The sequence below is a fragment of the Daphnia pulicaria genome, chromosome 1 (genome assembly GCF_021234035.1).
Source record: "Daphnia pulicaria isolate SC F1-1A chromosome 1, SC_F0-13Bv2, whole genome shotgun sequence".
In the NCBI taxonomy this organism is placed as follows: domain Eukaryota; kingdom Metazoa; phylum Arthropoda; class Branchiopoda; order Diplostraca; family Daphniidae; genus Daphnia; species Daphnia pulicaria.
This window is the reverse complement of record NC_060913.1, coordinates 1,106,627-1,119,579: the sequence shown is the minus strand read 5'-3', so window position 1 is coordinate 1,119,579 and position 12,953 is coordinate 1,106,627.

Sequence of the window (12,953 nt, the reverse complement as noted above, 5' to 3'; positions counted from 1 at the left end):
GATACTTTTTCAAGATAATACTTAATATTTTGATAAGGAGTCAATTTACCACCCTCCAGCCCTTTCTTTGAGGTACTTCCTACTCCAGTAGTCTCAGATTATACAAAAAGCAGTTCCGATGAACAAGCAGACGATCGTAAGACTATATTTTAGTTCCTGTTGTTAATTCTTACTTGACTTTCCAAAAATGATGTGTAGCTAGAAGCTGAAGTTGCTGAATATGGAAATCAAGATGAGGTTAGAACAACGAAGGGGGATCCCTATACAAAAAAAGAAGGAAAAATTGGTCAAGAGGACACAAGAGCTGAAAGGAAGAATGAGGATGGATAAAGAAAAGGTGACCACGGGTTCACAGGGGTCAAAACAAAGAGTAAAGATAAATAGCAGGAGTAGGGGACAGTCCAATCCTGGAATTTTTAAAATGGGCTCTAAGAAACTCACAGAGAGACTTCCTTTCCCGAAGGATTATTTACATACATAATTTTTTTTTTAAATTGAACATAACTTCCAGAAATCCAGTGTGGGTAGAAGCGGAAGTCGCTCATGTAGAAAATAAAGATAAAGAAGGTAAGGATGAAAGAAGCATCCAAGACGCAAGGAAAGAAGACACAAATGATCCAGAAGACGCATGAGCTTACGGTAAGAATGACGATAGAGGAATAAAAGCCCAGCTGGCACATCGTTGGCTTGTTTTGGTTGTGGAATGCCAAAAGCCCAAAACAGACATGTTGCGTTGTTGTTGTTCCGCTGCGGAAACAGATGCAATGTTCCTAAATATGTTCGATAAATTGTTCGTGTTTGTTGTGTTCTCAATAATTTGTGTCCTAGTGTTGTTCCTCTACACCAAATGAAATACAATTTGTAATGGGTATCCAAGTATTCTTTATTGTTAGCGGCTTTTGTTTAGCAATTTTCACTCAGTTTTCACATTTCCAAATGTTCTCTGTTTTAACAGGATCTTTAACACAAGACATGAAACATTTTTGCAATACGACCATCATTGGCGCAGCGTATCATTAATTCACTGTTCGACTTTGTACACTCACAGATACAGGGATACAACATACTTTTTTTTATTTTGGTTTTCCTTGTCGATTTCAAAAATCACAATGGTTTGACATTGACTAGTGGCTTGAAATATTTTTAAATCTATCTATATAAAGGATTTGACTCATTTTCAAGAGTATTCAGCAAGGTTTCAAATTTCTCCTCACTTAATGTGTCGACATTTTGTGTTTTGGCAAATACAACACTTTTTGGTTTCCCAAGCGTTAAATCTCCAGGTGTGTTCGAGAGGTTCTTAATAAAACAAATGTTACTGAAGTTAATAGAAATTTGTGCAGAACATTGTTTGTTTTTACCAAAGTTTTCCTGCCGTTGTCATGCTGGTCCCATATCTGTTTTCTAGTTTTCTACTCGTACAATATTCTTCTTTGATTTGTACAACACAGTAGAGCAAAGCTCCAATATGAGAACATGCTGTATACAACATCTAAACGACAAAATAAATTATTAATATACATTTGCTGAAACAATAAATGATAAAGCTACCCATTTGGACAATCACAGTGTGCATTAATAACACCACCAGCATTATCCACAGCAATCCAAACATGACGGTCTCAATGAAATTGACATTTATCTCAAAACCTGTGTAATGAAATTTACGTGATAATTGCTTTTTACCTAAAGTAATTTAATGAAATAAGTATAGAGTAACAGTATGTGTATAGAGTAAGCTCGAATAAGTAAACCCAGTTTCCTTCCTTGTTGATGCGCTCATCAGTGACTGAATACAAACAAACAAGTGTAAGTTAACATACTATATTACACAGTTAATGTAAAATAAATATATATATATATGAAAATGTTACCCATTAATCGGGGAACACGATCGATGAAAAATAAATTGGATTTAAGACACCGATAATTAAAAAATGAATTAAAACTAAAGGTACCCCGATTCCTTATACTTATACAGGGAAAAAATAGTGGGAACTAAAATGGCCGATTACGGCGTTGCCGGATTGGAAAATCCCGACTTTCCGCATTGTGAAAAAGGTCTATAGTGTTCTGGCGCACTTAAAAAAACGATGATTTTTCACCACTTCTTCCTAAAGATCTTTATCCTGACCATCTTTTTTGTCCTCTTCTTCAATTTCACAACACAGATGACAGCTTAAGTTTCACAACACGGATGATAGTTTAGGTTTCCACAAATTTCTTTTTTATTATTTGGCATCCATTTCTGTAAAGGATTCCTCACACTCTCTTGTAATTGACAGATTCACTTCCCGAACAATTATCCACAAAATAATTTTTTTTAGGAAAACTACTTTGTTTCTATTTAGTTACATTTTAAAGCCAACTCTTCTGGAAATTCATCTGGTTGAGTGCCAAATTTTATTTTATTCTTTTGTTGGTTATCCATAACCATCTCTCCTTCCATGCTTTTCTCCTAAGCTGTTTTCTGTTAGGTTTCTGTTCCTCATGCTGAGTGTCTTCACTTTCCTCATTGTTATCATCACCTTCATTATCCTCCTCTTAACCTTCCTCAACTTTGTAGTCCTCCTAAGTCACTCTCTCAGATTCCCCTTTCAAATTTGAAGATTCTTCCCCGTAGTCAAGTTTCTCTAATTCTTCTCCAGAATTTTTGATGATTATTCCCATGAGAAAAGTCATAAAATCATAAATAAATTTTCAAAAACGTTTTTTCTTCTTTCGTCAAAGCCTCTGTCGACTACTGAACAGGTTTTTTACAGCTTTTTACGTTTAATCCTAGGAAATCTGGTCATTGGTTTTCGTTTAACGTAAGCTTCTGCTTTTTTTGCATCCCGTGCTGTTCATCCTGGATGACCAATATGACCTTAATTCTTACACGTGTCTTTTCTGATTGTTGAACGTTTTCGAGATGTTGATCGGCGATCTTATGTCCAAAAACACAAAGGACAAAAAGCATTGGCTTGATTTGCCGTTTCGGTGGGAAACGAAGGAAAAAGTGAACAATTTTTCTAATGGTTTATAGTTTACAATTGCCTGAACTTTCAATCTTGAACCGATAGCAAAGTGTCAGTTATTATAGAGCTGTTGTTATTGAAAAATTGAAGATCCCAATTGAATTGACGATAATCTTTGGAAAACATTCCATGATGTCATTCCGATTGTTCCAACAGTATAGCACTGACAGTTAAAAAAAGTTATTGCTGCCATGGAGAACAATCTGGACAACCATTGTTTTATGAACTTTAATAGGTTAGAGCTGATAAGAAACACGGTCGTGCTGAAAGCTAAGGTTATCAGACTATTTCTTGATATAATGTGAATCACATTTTATATTTTATTTATACATCAGGTTGCAGGATCACAAACATTTAGTACAACGGGTGGGTTGCCTGTGCTAAGGACGGCATGGTTCAATTTGCTCATTGCACATGTCCAGCGGGGTAATATTTCATGGAACTGATTTGTTATTTTAAAAAGATCATTAGTCTAATCAAAAGTTAAATTGTATTACAGCCTAGGTGAAATGTGAAAACAAGTCGCAACCCTACTGCACGGAGTGATATCGGCTCGTGAAGTGGCTCGTGAAGTGAGGACAAACATAAGTTGCACAGAAGAAAAATGTGCTTGAATAGACAAAACTTCAAAAGCTGGTAATAAAACATTTGACCAGCACCATTATGTCCTTACTTAATAAATATTGTATTTCATAGCAATGTTTCAGAAGAGTTTGGATATTCGGTACTTAACCAAAGCCGGTAACGTCACGATCATCGTTTGAGGATCAAACACAAGAACAGATAGTCGTCTGGAAGGAGAATTAGGTTTCTTAAACGTCTAGCTCCTCTATCCAAGGTGATTGCTCATTAATTTTGCGCATTTTTGTTTATTGTGTTTGTCGAGTTCGTTCCATTGCCATAAATTTCAACATTTTTGGAGCTTTATTTTAGCTTTAGTTTAACTTAGAAGTTTCTGAGGATTTCAAAAAACTGAAACTTTGGATCGTTCGTATGCCCATTCAGATTGATATTTGCCAAAATATTTTGTAGTTTTCGTGATGCTTGTTCACTTGCGCAAGCGAGGATGCTTATAAATCACAATTATTTTAAGTTTTCAAAGGTAAATTAACATGAAACTTAACGACCAATAAGCGTCAACCACACACGGAGCGGAGAATTTGAATTTAAGCTTCCATATACCGTTTATAGCTTGTCTCACTTATCTTTTGTTTTATTTGAAATCTTCATATTCACATCTTCATATTCACGAATAAAAGTAAAAGTAACCCAATTATAAACCGATCAACAGCATGCACAAAATAATTCAACACTTATAATTCTGTATTTGAACTGAGAGCTACAAAAAAACACGTACAAACACAATAAACAAAAATGCGCAAAAATAATGACTGAGATATCCTTTAAGACTGTTGGATTGATCTTAATTTTTAGAATTCATTCAAGATATGAAAGGTAGGCTGGAATTGCATTTGTTTTAACAAGCAATCCACCACTCAAGTGCACCAAATCCATGGACCCCACTTTTTTTACCCATTCCGCTATAGGACCTAAAAATCTGAAATAATTCAGGCATATCCAGTTTTTTACTCCGGATTCACCTGCTGTTGCAGAATTTAAATATTCTCTGCCGTTCAGGAGATATTTAATGTTAAAGTTTGGGTTTTTTCAAATTTTAACAATTTTGGGGGGTCTTTGGTATCGCTTTATGGGTAAATGCTAACCTTTAAAAAAAACAAATTCTCCCAAAAGTTTGCTCGTCCATCCCTCAATACGAATCCAAAAGGAATTTACATTCTAGATTAGATTGGCCGAGTTATTCCCAATCTAGTAAAGTGTAATTTTTACAAGTTTCCCACCCAGCCCAGTCGCCATTTTTTATCACTCTCCCTCGCGTTCCTGGCGGATGACAGCCGAAGCTAGGCTTTCCTGGCCTTCACTTTAGAGCGGGGGACATACTGTAGGCCCTTTCATATAGTCTAGTGGCCGGCAATATGAAGCCCGAGGTGCAGAGAACTCGTATGCTTCTACTGTCATCCACCAGGAACGCGAGGGAGAGTGATAAAAAATGGCGACTAGGCTGGGTGGGAAACTTGTAAAAATTACACTTTACTAGATTGGGAATAACTGGGCCAATCTAATCTAAAATGTAACTTCCTTTTGGATTCGTATTGAGGGATGGACGAGCAAACTTTTGGAAGAATTTTTTTTTTTTTAAGGTTAGCATTTACCCATAAGGCGATACCAAAGACCCCCCAAAATTGTTAAAATTTGAAAAAACCCAAACTTTAACATTAAATATCTCCCGAACGGCAGAGAATGTTTAAATTCTGCAACAACAGGTGAATCCGGAGTAAAAAACTGGATATGCCTGAATTATTTCAGATTTTTAAGTCCCATAGCGGAGTGGGAAAAAAAAGTGGGGTCCATGGATTTGGTGCACTTGAGTGGTGGATTGCTTGTTAAACGTTTTGTCGTTTATCAGAAAATGAATAGCGTAATCCTTGAACTCTTAAGAGGTTTTCGTATTGCCTACGATTTGGCTAAATTAGTGGAAGTTAAAACGTATGGAAGAAAACGTTTTGCGTTTTTTGTTTTTGTTTATTGCAAAAGGTTGAAAGAAAAATTTTTGTGTTCACTTCTCATTTATAGTGGATTGCAGTGAAACTTCTGGAAGGAAACATTTTGTGTTCGCGTTTTCTTTTGTTTTTCACAGAAAATTGAAAGGAAACTTTTTGCGTTCACTTCTCATTTATACTTAATTTCAGAATATCGAAGCTTTCATTTCAGTCGAGAGCATTGGGCAAATCTCTTCGTAACGCTTGATCTCTTCTGTGTTGCTTTGAAAATGTCTTCATCAATGAAGTGGCATAATCCGCTTCAAGTATTACCATAGCCAGTAGTCCCCCTGCAAAAAATCACAGATTTAAACCCGAGTTCAACGTGGTATGTTTATTTTTATTTCCATTAAATGTTGTATTTATTAAATATATTGTCAAGGAATTTTATCCTACTCTTTTGTTATAGTTTCTTCACAAAATCATTGTTTCCTTGATCAAGAATATCTGCTATCCCGCTGCATCAGGTAATTGTAACCTGGTAATTTATTGTGTACTTAGTTCATTTTTAATTTGATGCTACAAACTGATTATCTTGAAATTTAAATTCCTTAATAGAAGCAATTTGATAAGAAATCCTCTTTGGTGTCACCATCCCAAAAATGGGAATCGAAAACGAAGGAATTGCAAGACAGGCATTTCTGAAGAACCTTAATGATGAAAGAAAAAGTTTAAATATTCCGATTGTGGTTTCGTTCGTTTTTCAAAGGAATATTCTTTTTTTTTTGTGCAAGTCCCGATGAGGTGATTACTTGTCGTCATGGGAAATTTATTATTGAAATTAAGTGTCCTTACTTGATTGTTGTGGTTCAATCTGTATTTGGTGGGTTCACATCACAGTGGAGGGAAGCATTTTCGTGCAGATTATGACGTTCTCCGTTTTTATGCATACATTGTGTATTGCACAGCAAGTAACAGCGATATGTACTGCCTTTTCTATGGTAGCACGGATATATTGGCATCGACTAAAACGATGTTTAAATCCCCGAAGTCATTTTACCATTTCTACATTAATTCGAGACGCCAAAAACATCTGATTGAAAATTTTATTGAGATCGAGTAAGCGCAGTAATAATCTTTTAAAGAGGTACTAAAAACCAAGATTTCAGTGGAAAAGCTGAATCTTCAATCAAATAGCGATATTGTAGTTAAAAAATTGTTGATATTTCAGCTGTTGATTTTTAAAGATTATGTTCAAAATACGTACGAGTCGTGACTGCTGCCTGAAAAACCAGTAAATATTGAAAATGTTCTGTCTGGAAGAACAATAGCCATGAGATTGAAGCTATGACATTTTTTGTGATATCGGTTTTTCATTCTTGGATTTACATGAATTTCAAATTGGCATCTTTTCACATCACCTAAACTCACATCACTACATCACCCCAGGAAAGTTAGTTTTTCATAAAATTGTGCTGCAATTCTTCTCATTTTGTTCATAGCCAGAAATTGAATGAATGTGGATTGTTTCCGGTAGAAGAATTAATTTCTAGATCAAATTAACGGCATTCTCGACTGATAATTCGTTTCTGTTGAGCTTATCAGCTAACAATCGTTATCCGTTATAAACCTTATCAGCTAACAACCTTGCATTGAAACCTGGATGACTAAATATTGCAAAGCCATGAGAAGTATTTCATATTTGCATTTGTTTAAATCCTCCATGATAAATCTTGTCTGATTCACTTCTTAAATGATGTCAAAGCAATCCGAATGAGACTCTGCTTACTTAAAAATGTCTTAAGAAATCCGAAATGAATACTGAGAAACCAATTTACAATAAGCAACTAAGATAGGATGCACTTCAGGAATAAAAATTGTAAAGGTAAACACTTCACAAATTTTTACATCATCATCAATTGACCTAGATGAACTATCATCGTCATTATAAGTTAAAGTATCAGACAAAACGTTGACGACAAATACCAGCTATTTTCTGTATTGCGTGATAAAACAATTTGTGTACCAATAATTGAATTAATCGTAATAGTATCCATTGAAGTAAACAAAACCTTGAAGACCTTCTTCGTCTCAACAAAAGGGGAGAAACATTGTGAGAGGAACAAAAAAAAATTTTATCAGTTACATTTTTGCGTAAATTATTTACTTCACCTAAAATTAACTTCAGCTAAAAATAATTTGGCTTGAAGGTTTTAATCCACCCGAAGATAAAAAAGAATAATTTTCATGCGCCAAGATGCGCCTTCAATCTGCCATTCTTCGTTTCCAAATTGTTCATATTAGCAACCCAATTGCAATTAATTAAATTGTTACACTCATTCTCAATAAATATGAAATTGCAATAATACTTTAACCATGAGGATGAGGAGAAACACATAAATACTATTCATCCTTTCAGTTTCAGCTTTCTCATTATGCTCTGTGCTCTTAGCTTTATTTTTACGGCCATCGTGGGCTGTCCTAGTTTACCTTCGTAGACTATGATCATTTCTGAGAGATGAAATGAGAAAGTGTACTATTTTTCCAAATAAGAAACACCACTACATTTAGTTTTTCGCAATTTCTCATCTTTTTGGCTAAATTTTGATTTTTGGTAAAATTTTTCTGAACCACATGAAAATGTTTGTTCTTTATTGGCTTGCCAATGTTGTGAGGATAAGGATTTACCGAAATAATTTTTGTATTCTGGTTAGGTATTGGTTTTTTATGTAGCAAGGACCTTCAAATACAGAAGTAGTTTTTTACATTGGTGTTGAAAATGAAGGATGTAAAGGCGAGTTAATTTTATGTTTTTGTTCATTTTTATATATTTTTTTTACATATTGTTTGAAAAATTTTCAAAAGGGGAAAAAAGGAGGTCATAGAGGAAGTCAAGAAAGAAAATATAGCAAAAGAAATAGCTGAGAAAGAAGACGAAGAGGATGAAAAAAACAAGAAGAGGAAGAAAAGGCTGGGCCCAGCCATTCCAAAAGAAGGACATTTCGGTTCAAAAACAAAAAGGCTCTGCTAAAAAGCAAAAAATGAATGATGTCGAAGACCTTGCCGACGAGTTATTTCTATTACAACTCGAGCAAGTAACTCAAAATTTTCGTAACATTAAAAAAACACTAAATTACATTGTTTTTTCAGATGATGAGGAATAATCCTCTCAAAGTTAAGCACGAAGAAAATCGACCACATTCTCATAAAAATTCATATTCCTATAAAAGAATATTTATATTTTCCTTTTTAAACGAAAATAGGAAAAAGGTCACTTTGATTGTAGGTAAGAGTCACTAACATTGCATTTTTTTTCTTGCACCATATCGGAATTTCTTGTTGTCATGACTTTATTTTGTATTTTTATGGAATAAATTCAATGCGATAAAAATTGTAAGTTTCTTTTCTGATTCTAATCCCTTTATAGTTTCTTTATTTTTATACATAATGTTACGGCTTGGAATTCTAGAACATGATTGTCTTACTTAAAGTTCGATATTCATTAATAATTTCCCCTGTAAAAACTTCCAAGCTTCCTTTTCATCACTTTCCAAATTGGAATTGCTATTTTATTGCCCTTTAATGGGGACATTTTTTAGTGGAATCACAGAAACACGTTGACAACTACACCAATAGCTCACATTTTATATATTTCTATATTTAACAGTATGTCATCAATGGGGAGAACACCTCAATGTCAAACCTATTATTAGTTTGGTTGCTCAGAAAGTTTATATAAATAGATTTTTTATGTGGGGACACACAACAATTCATCATAATTTCTACTAGTAATTCCTTTAGTTCTCGTTTAGATTTCAGTGAACAGATCAGTCTGAAGGAATGGACTTTGTGTGAGTTAAAACTGAAAAGGCAAATTACACTGAACTCTTCCCTACGAAATGGATTATGGGGCAATAGATGCGTAAAAGGCGTCAGTTTGTAAAGACTGTCTAACTAAGCAAAATTGCAAGATCTAATTTAGAATGGGAATACGAATGACTATAGAGTAATTTAGAGAAAAAGAAATTGTTATCTCTGAAAAACTTGAAAATGTAGATGAAGGGTGTAGCAAAATTGGAACAAATAAAGAAACAATAATTCCTAAACCTTCTCTTACAGACACTTGCGAGGATAAAGAAACTTTATTACCGAAAAATCTTAAAAATTTAGAAAATCTTGAAAATCTTGAAAAAAGCTTGGATAAAAATATGAGTATGAAAGGAAAGTGAAGGATAAAACAACATGAAGATGAAACTAAGCAGTCTATGGTTTATTAATGTCATCGCAGACTAAGGTTTTTTCAAAAGATTTTCGTGGTGATCTACGAAAGTGCTGCATCCCTTAAAATTGATCGTCGGCGATGGGAGCAAATTTCATGTGATGATTTAGTCTGCAGTCACATTTTGAATACCGTATACTGCTGTCTCATTACAACACCACTTGAATGTCATTTCAGATTCAAATCGGAGGATCAACTTTTGGTTTTTTCCGTCATGCAACGACCGTTTACGGAAATTGACATATTGACAAACGCTCAACAAAGTTCCAATAGTCGTTTGTGGCGAAGCTAGTGTCCATTCAAGAGCCCATGACCTGAGGGGAGAGTCACTATTGGAATGCTTTACTCCACGCTTGAAAATTCCATCCCTTCGAGTAGGCTATTGATCTAACACAAGGACAGCTGACTTTATTTTATTTTCAAGGATGGAATCAAAGTAACAAAAAGAAAGAGCTGACTGTAAACAGAATAATTGAAAGTCTCCCAACCTAATAGGCCAATAAAAAAGAAATTCAAATTGGAGTTTTACCCGCTACTAAACTTTTACCGGAAGAATTAAAGTTTATTCGGTAAAGCATAACAAAAATGCATAACTAAAATGCATTTTTCACGACCCATCAAACGACCCAGCAAACTCATAAACAAATGCAATAGTCTAAACCTGAAAAGCTTAGACTTGCTGGTTTTCAAAACGTCAGGGAGTGCCGTAAACCTCACAAAATCAACTTGATCTCGGTCGTTGACACGAAACCTACGACTTTCATGGGAACGACGGTTAGGGCGACTGTCGACGACTGATATAAATAACTATAAAAAATAATTCTTTTTTAAAAGAGGCTACTACTTCAAGAACAAGAGGAAATTGAATTTTTTAACCAAACGGTAGAGTGGCTGCAACGAATATCTCTAACAATAAGTTCTAGTTACGGCTGGACAACGTTATTTAGGTTTGAGTTTGCTGAACCACACCGGATGAATCCGGGCAAAATTTTCCCGGACCACAAATTACCCAACAACAAACAGCTCAAGAAGAATGCTAGAGAGCAGAGATAGTTAGATAACAAACGCAAAAAGAAGATTAAAGTAGATACTGAATCAATTTCAGAAAAGTTGGCTTCGAAATGAAACACAGGTATATGTGTAACTTAAGGAAACAAACAAATTTTCCATAGCAAAATTTTTTGTAGATTCTGAAGATGAATCCAACAGCGAGGAAAACGTGGGCAATCCCGAAAATTGAAACTACAATATTGCCAACCTTCTTCTAATATTTCTAAACCAAATTCTTTGCATGTTCCCCCCTATGTTTAATTGTCGTTTGTGTAAGAAATCCAACAATTCTGATGATGAATTTGGGAGATTGATTACGACGATGGAACCTCAAATTCTCAAACAGTGTCTGAGGAAGACAACGAAAATGAGGAAAGTTTAGATGTGGATGATGAAGGTTTAGAAGGGGATGAGGAAAGTGAGGAAAGGAACTTAACAGTAAGACTGAGGAGACAAGAACGTAAGTGATGGTTAGATAACCAACTAAAGAAGAAAATGAAACTAAATACTAACACTCTGTCTGATTAGTTGGCTGAAAAATGTAACACAGGTAATTTGTAGATATAAACAAAGAAATTTTCCCTGACAATTTTTTTTATACATTCATAGATTCCATATGGTCCTTTGAACCGGTTTCCAGAACTAAAACCGAAAACTAATACTCACTCTTTGTCTTTTTTTCTTTCAGTGGAGAATCCAGTCTGCACCTGCGATAACCTGGCCGTTTAGTGGGCCGTAGCTATAGCGCGCATCAATTAGTCAGCGACAGTGTTTGTAGAAGCCCGTGACACTAAAGCGTGCTGGGAGCTTCTGAGCAAGTTGTTTGAACTCCCCTTTTTTGATTTGCTTAAAATCCCGCCCCCGTACTATCTCCAAGTGCGTTTGAGTGAAAGGAGAGAGGCGGCAGCCAGACAAAACAGGCAAATTCAGTACTTGCCTTCGCACTTGCAACAGGAATTAGTACAGTGTGAAGACATTTTGCGCAATAACGCTAATCTCGTAGAGGAATCTAAGGCCTTTGCTCGAACAGCAGCGAAAAGGAAGCTCTTGGTGCTGGGTGAAGCTGAATTTGCCATAGAGGAAGCCAAACTTGAACGCAAACGCCAGGCGCTCCAAGCCAAAAGGCGCAGAGCCGAGGAAACCCCAGTTCAGTTCAACTGTGTACAGTACCCATCAGACCACACGGGAGCGGATTAAGAGATCGCAATTGCGCTGGGAAGGGCTGCTGCCGGCCTGGGTGGAACCACCACCTCGTCCTCAACCACGGGAGCCGCTCCCGGACGATCAACTGCCGCCCGGTGCCCTAGCCCCTCATTTGCAGAGAATCTTGCCAATAGCAAGAAGATTCCTCAACGCGGAGCAACTAGCCGACGCTCTCCGCCCAAGATTTTACGGCGACCGTCCCTTCCCGCCAGTCCAGGAACCGTCCCCACAACCGGTTCCACCGCCTGTTCAGGCCCGATAACCGGACGTAATCGAAGAGCCGGAACCAGTACCGGAGCCAATTCAGTCCCCGCTGCCCGACATCGTCCAAAATCCACGGCCAGTACGAGTCCATCAGGAGCCCCAGGAGCAAGCAGAAGCAGCTGCAGCTCCAATTGAGTCAGCACAAAATCATCTGGAGCCCCAAAGCAAGCAGCAGCAGCTGCAGCTCCAATTGAGCCTGCACAAATTCATCTGGAGCCCCAGGAGCAAGCAGCCAGAGCGGGTGAACACAAAGAGGAGTCGGAAGAGGACGACGAGCTACAGCTTTGCCATCTAAGCTCGTTCGAGGGCTCATCAGACGACACCAGCTCCACAGACGAGGACAGGCGTGGCTTCCAAAGAGAGTTGGAAAGGAATCCAGCTCTCAGAGCAGCCTAAGCCAGGAGCGAAGAAGCGAAACGTCAACGCGGCTACTTTAACGCTCATCCTGGCCACTTCTGGTCAAGAAAAACACAAGAGGTAGGGAGACAAGGATACCAGACAACTAAATAAACAAATTGTATTCTTTAATATGGCAGTGTTACACTTCTAAATACAATTGTTTAATGACCATGCTTTAGTTCT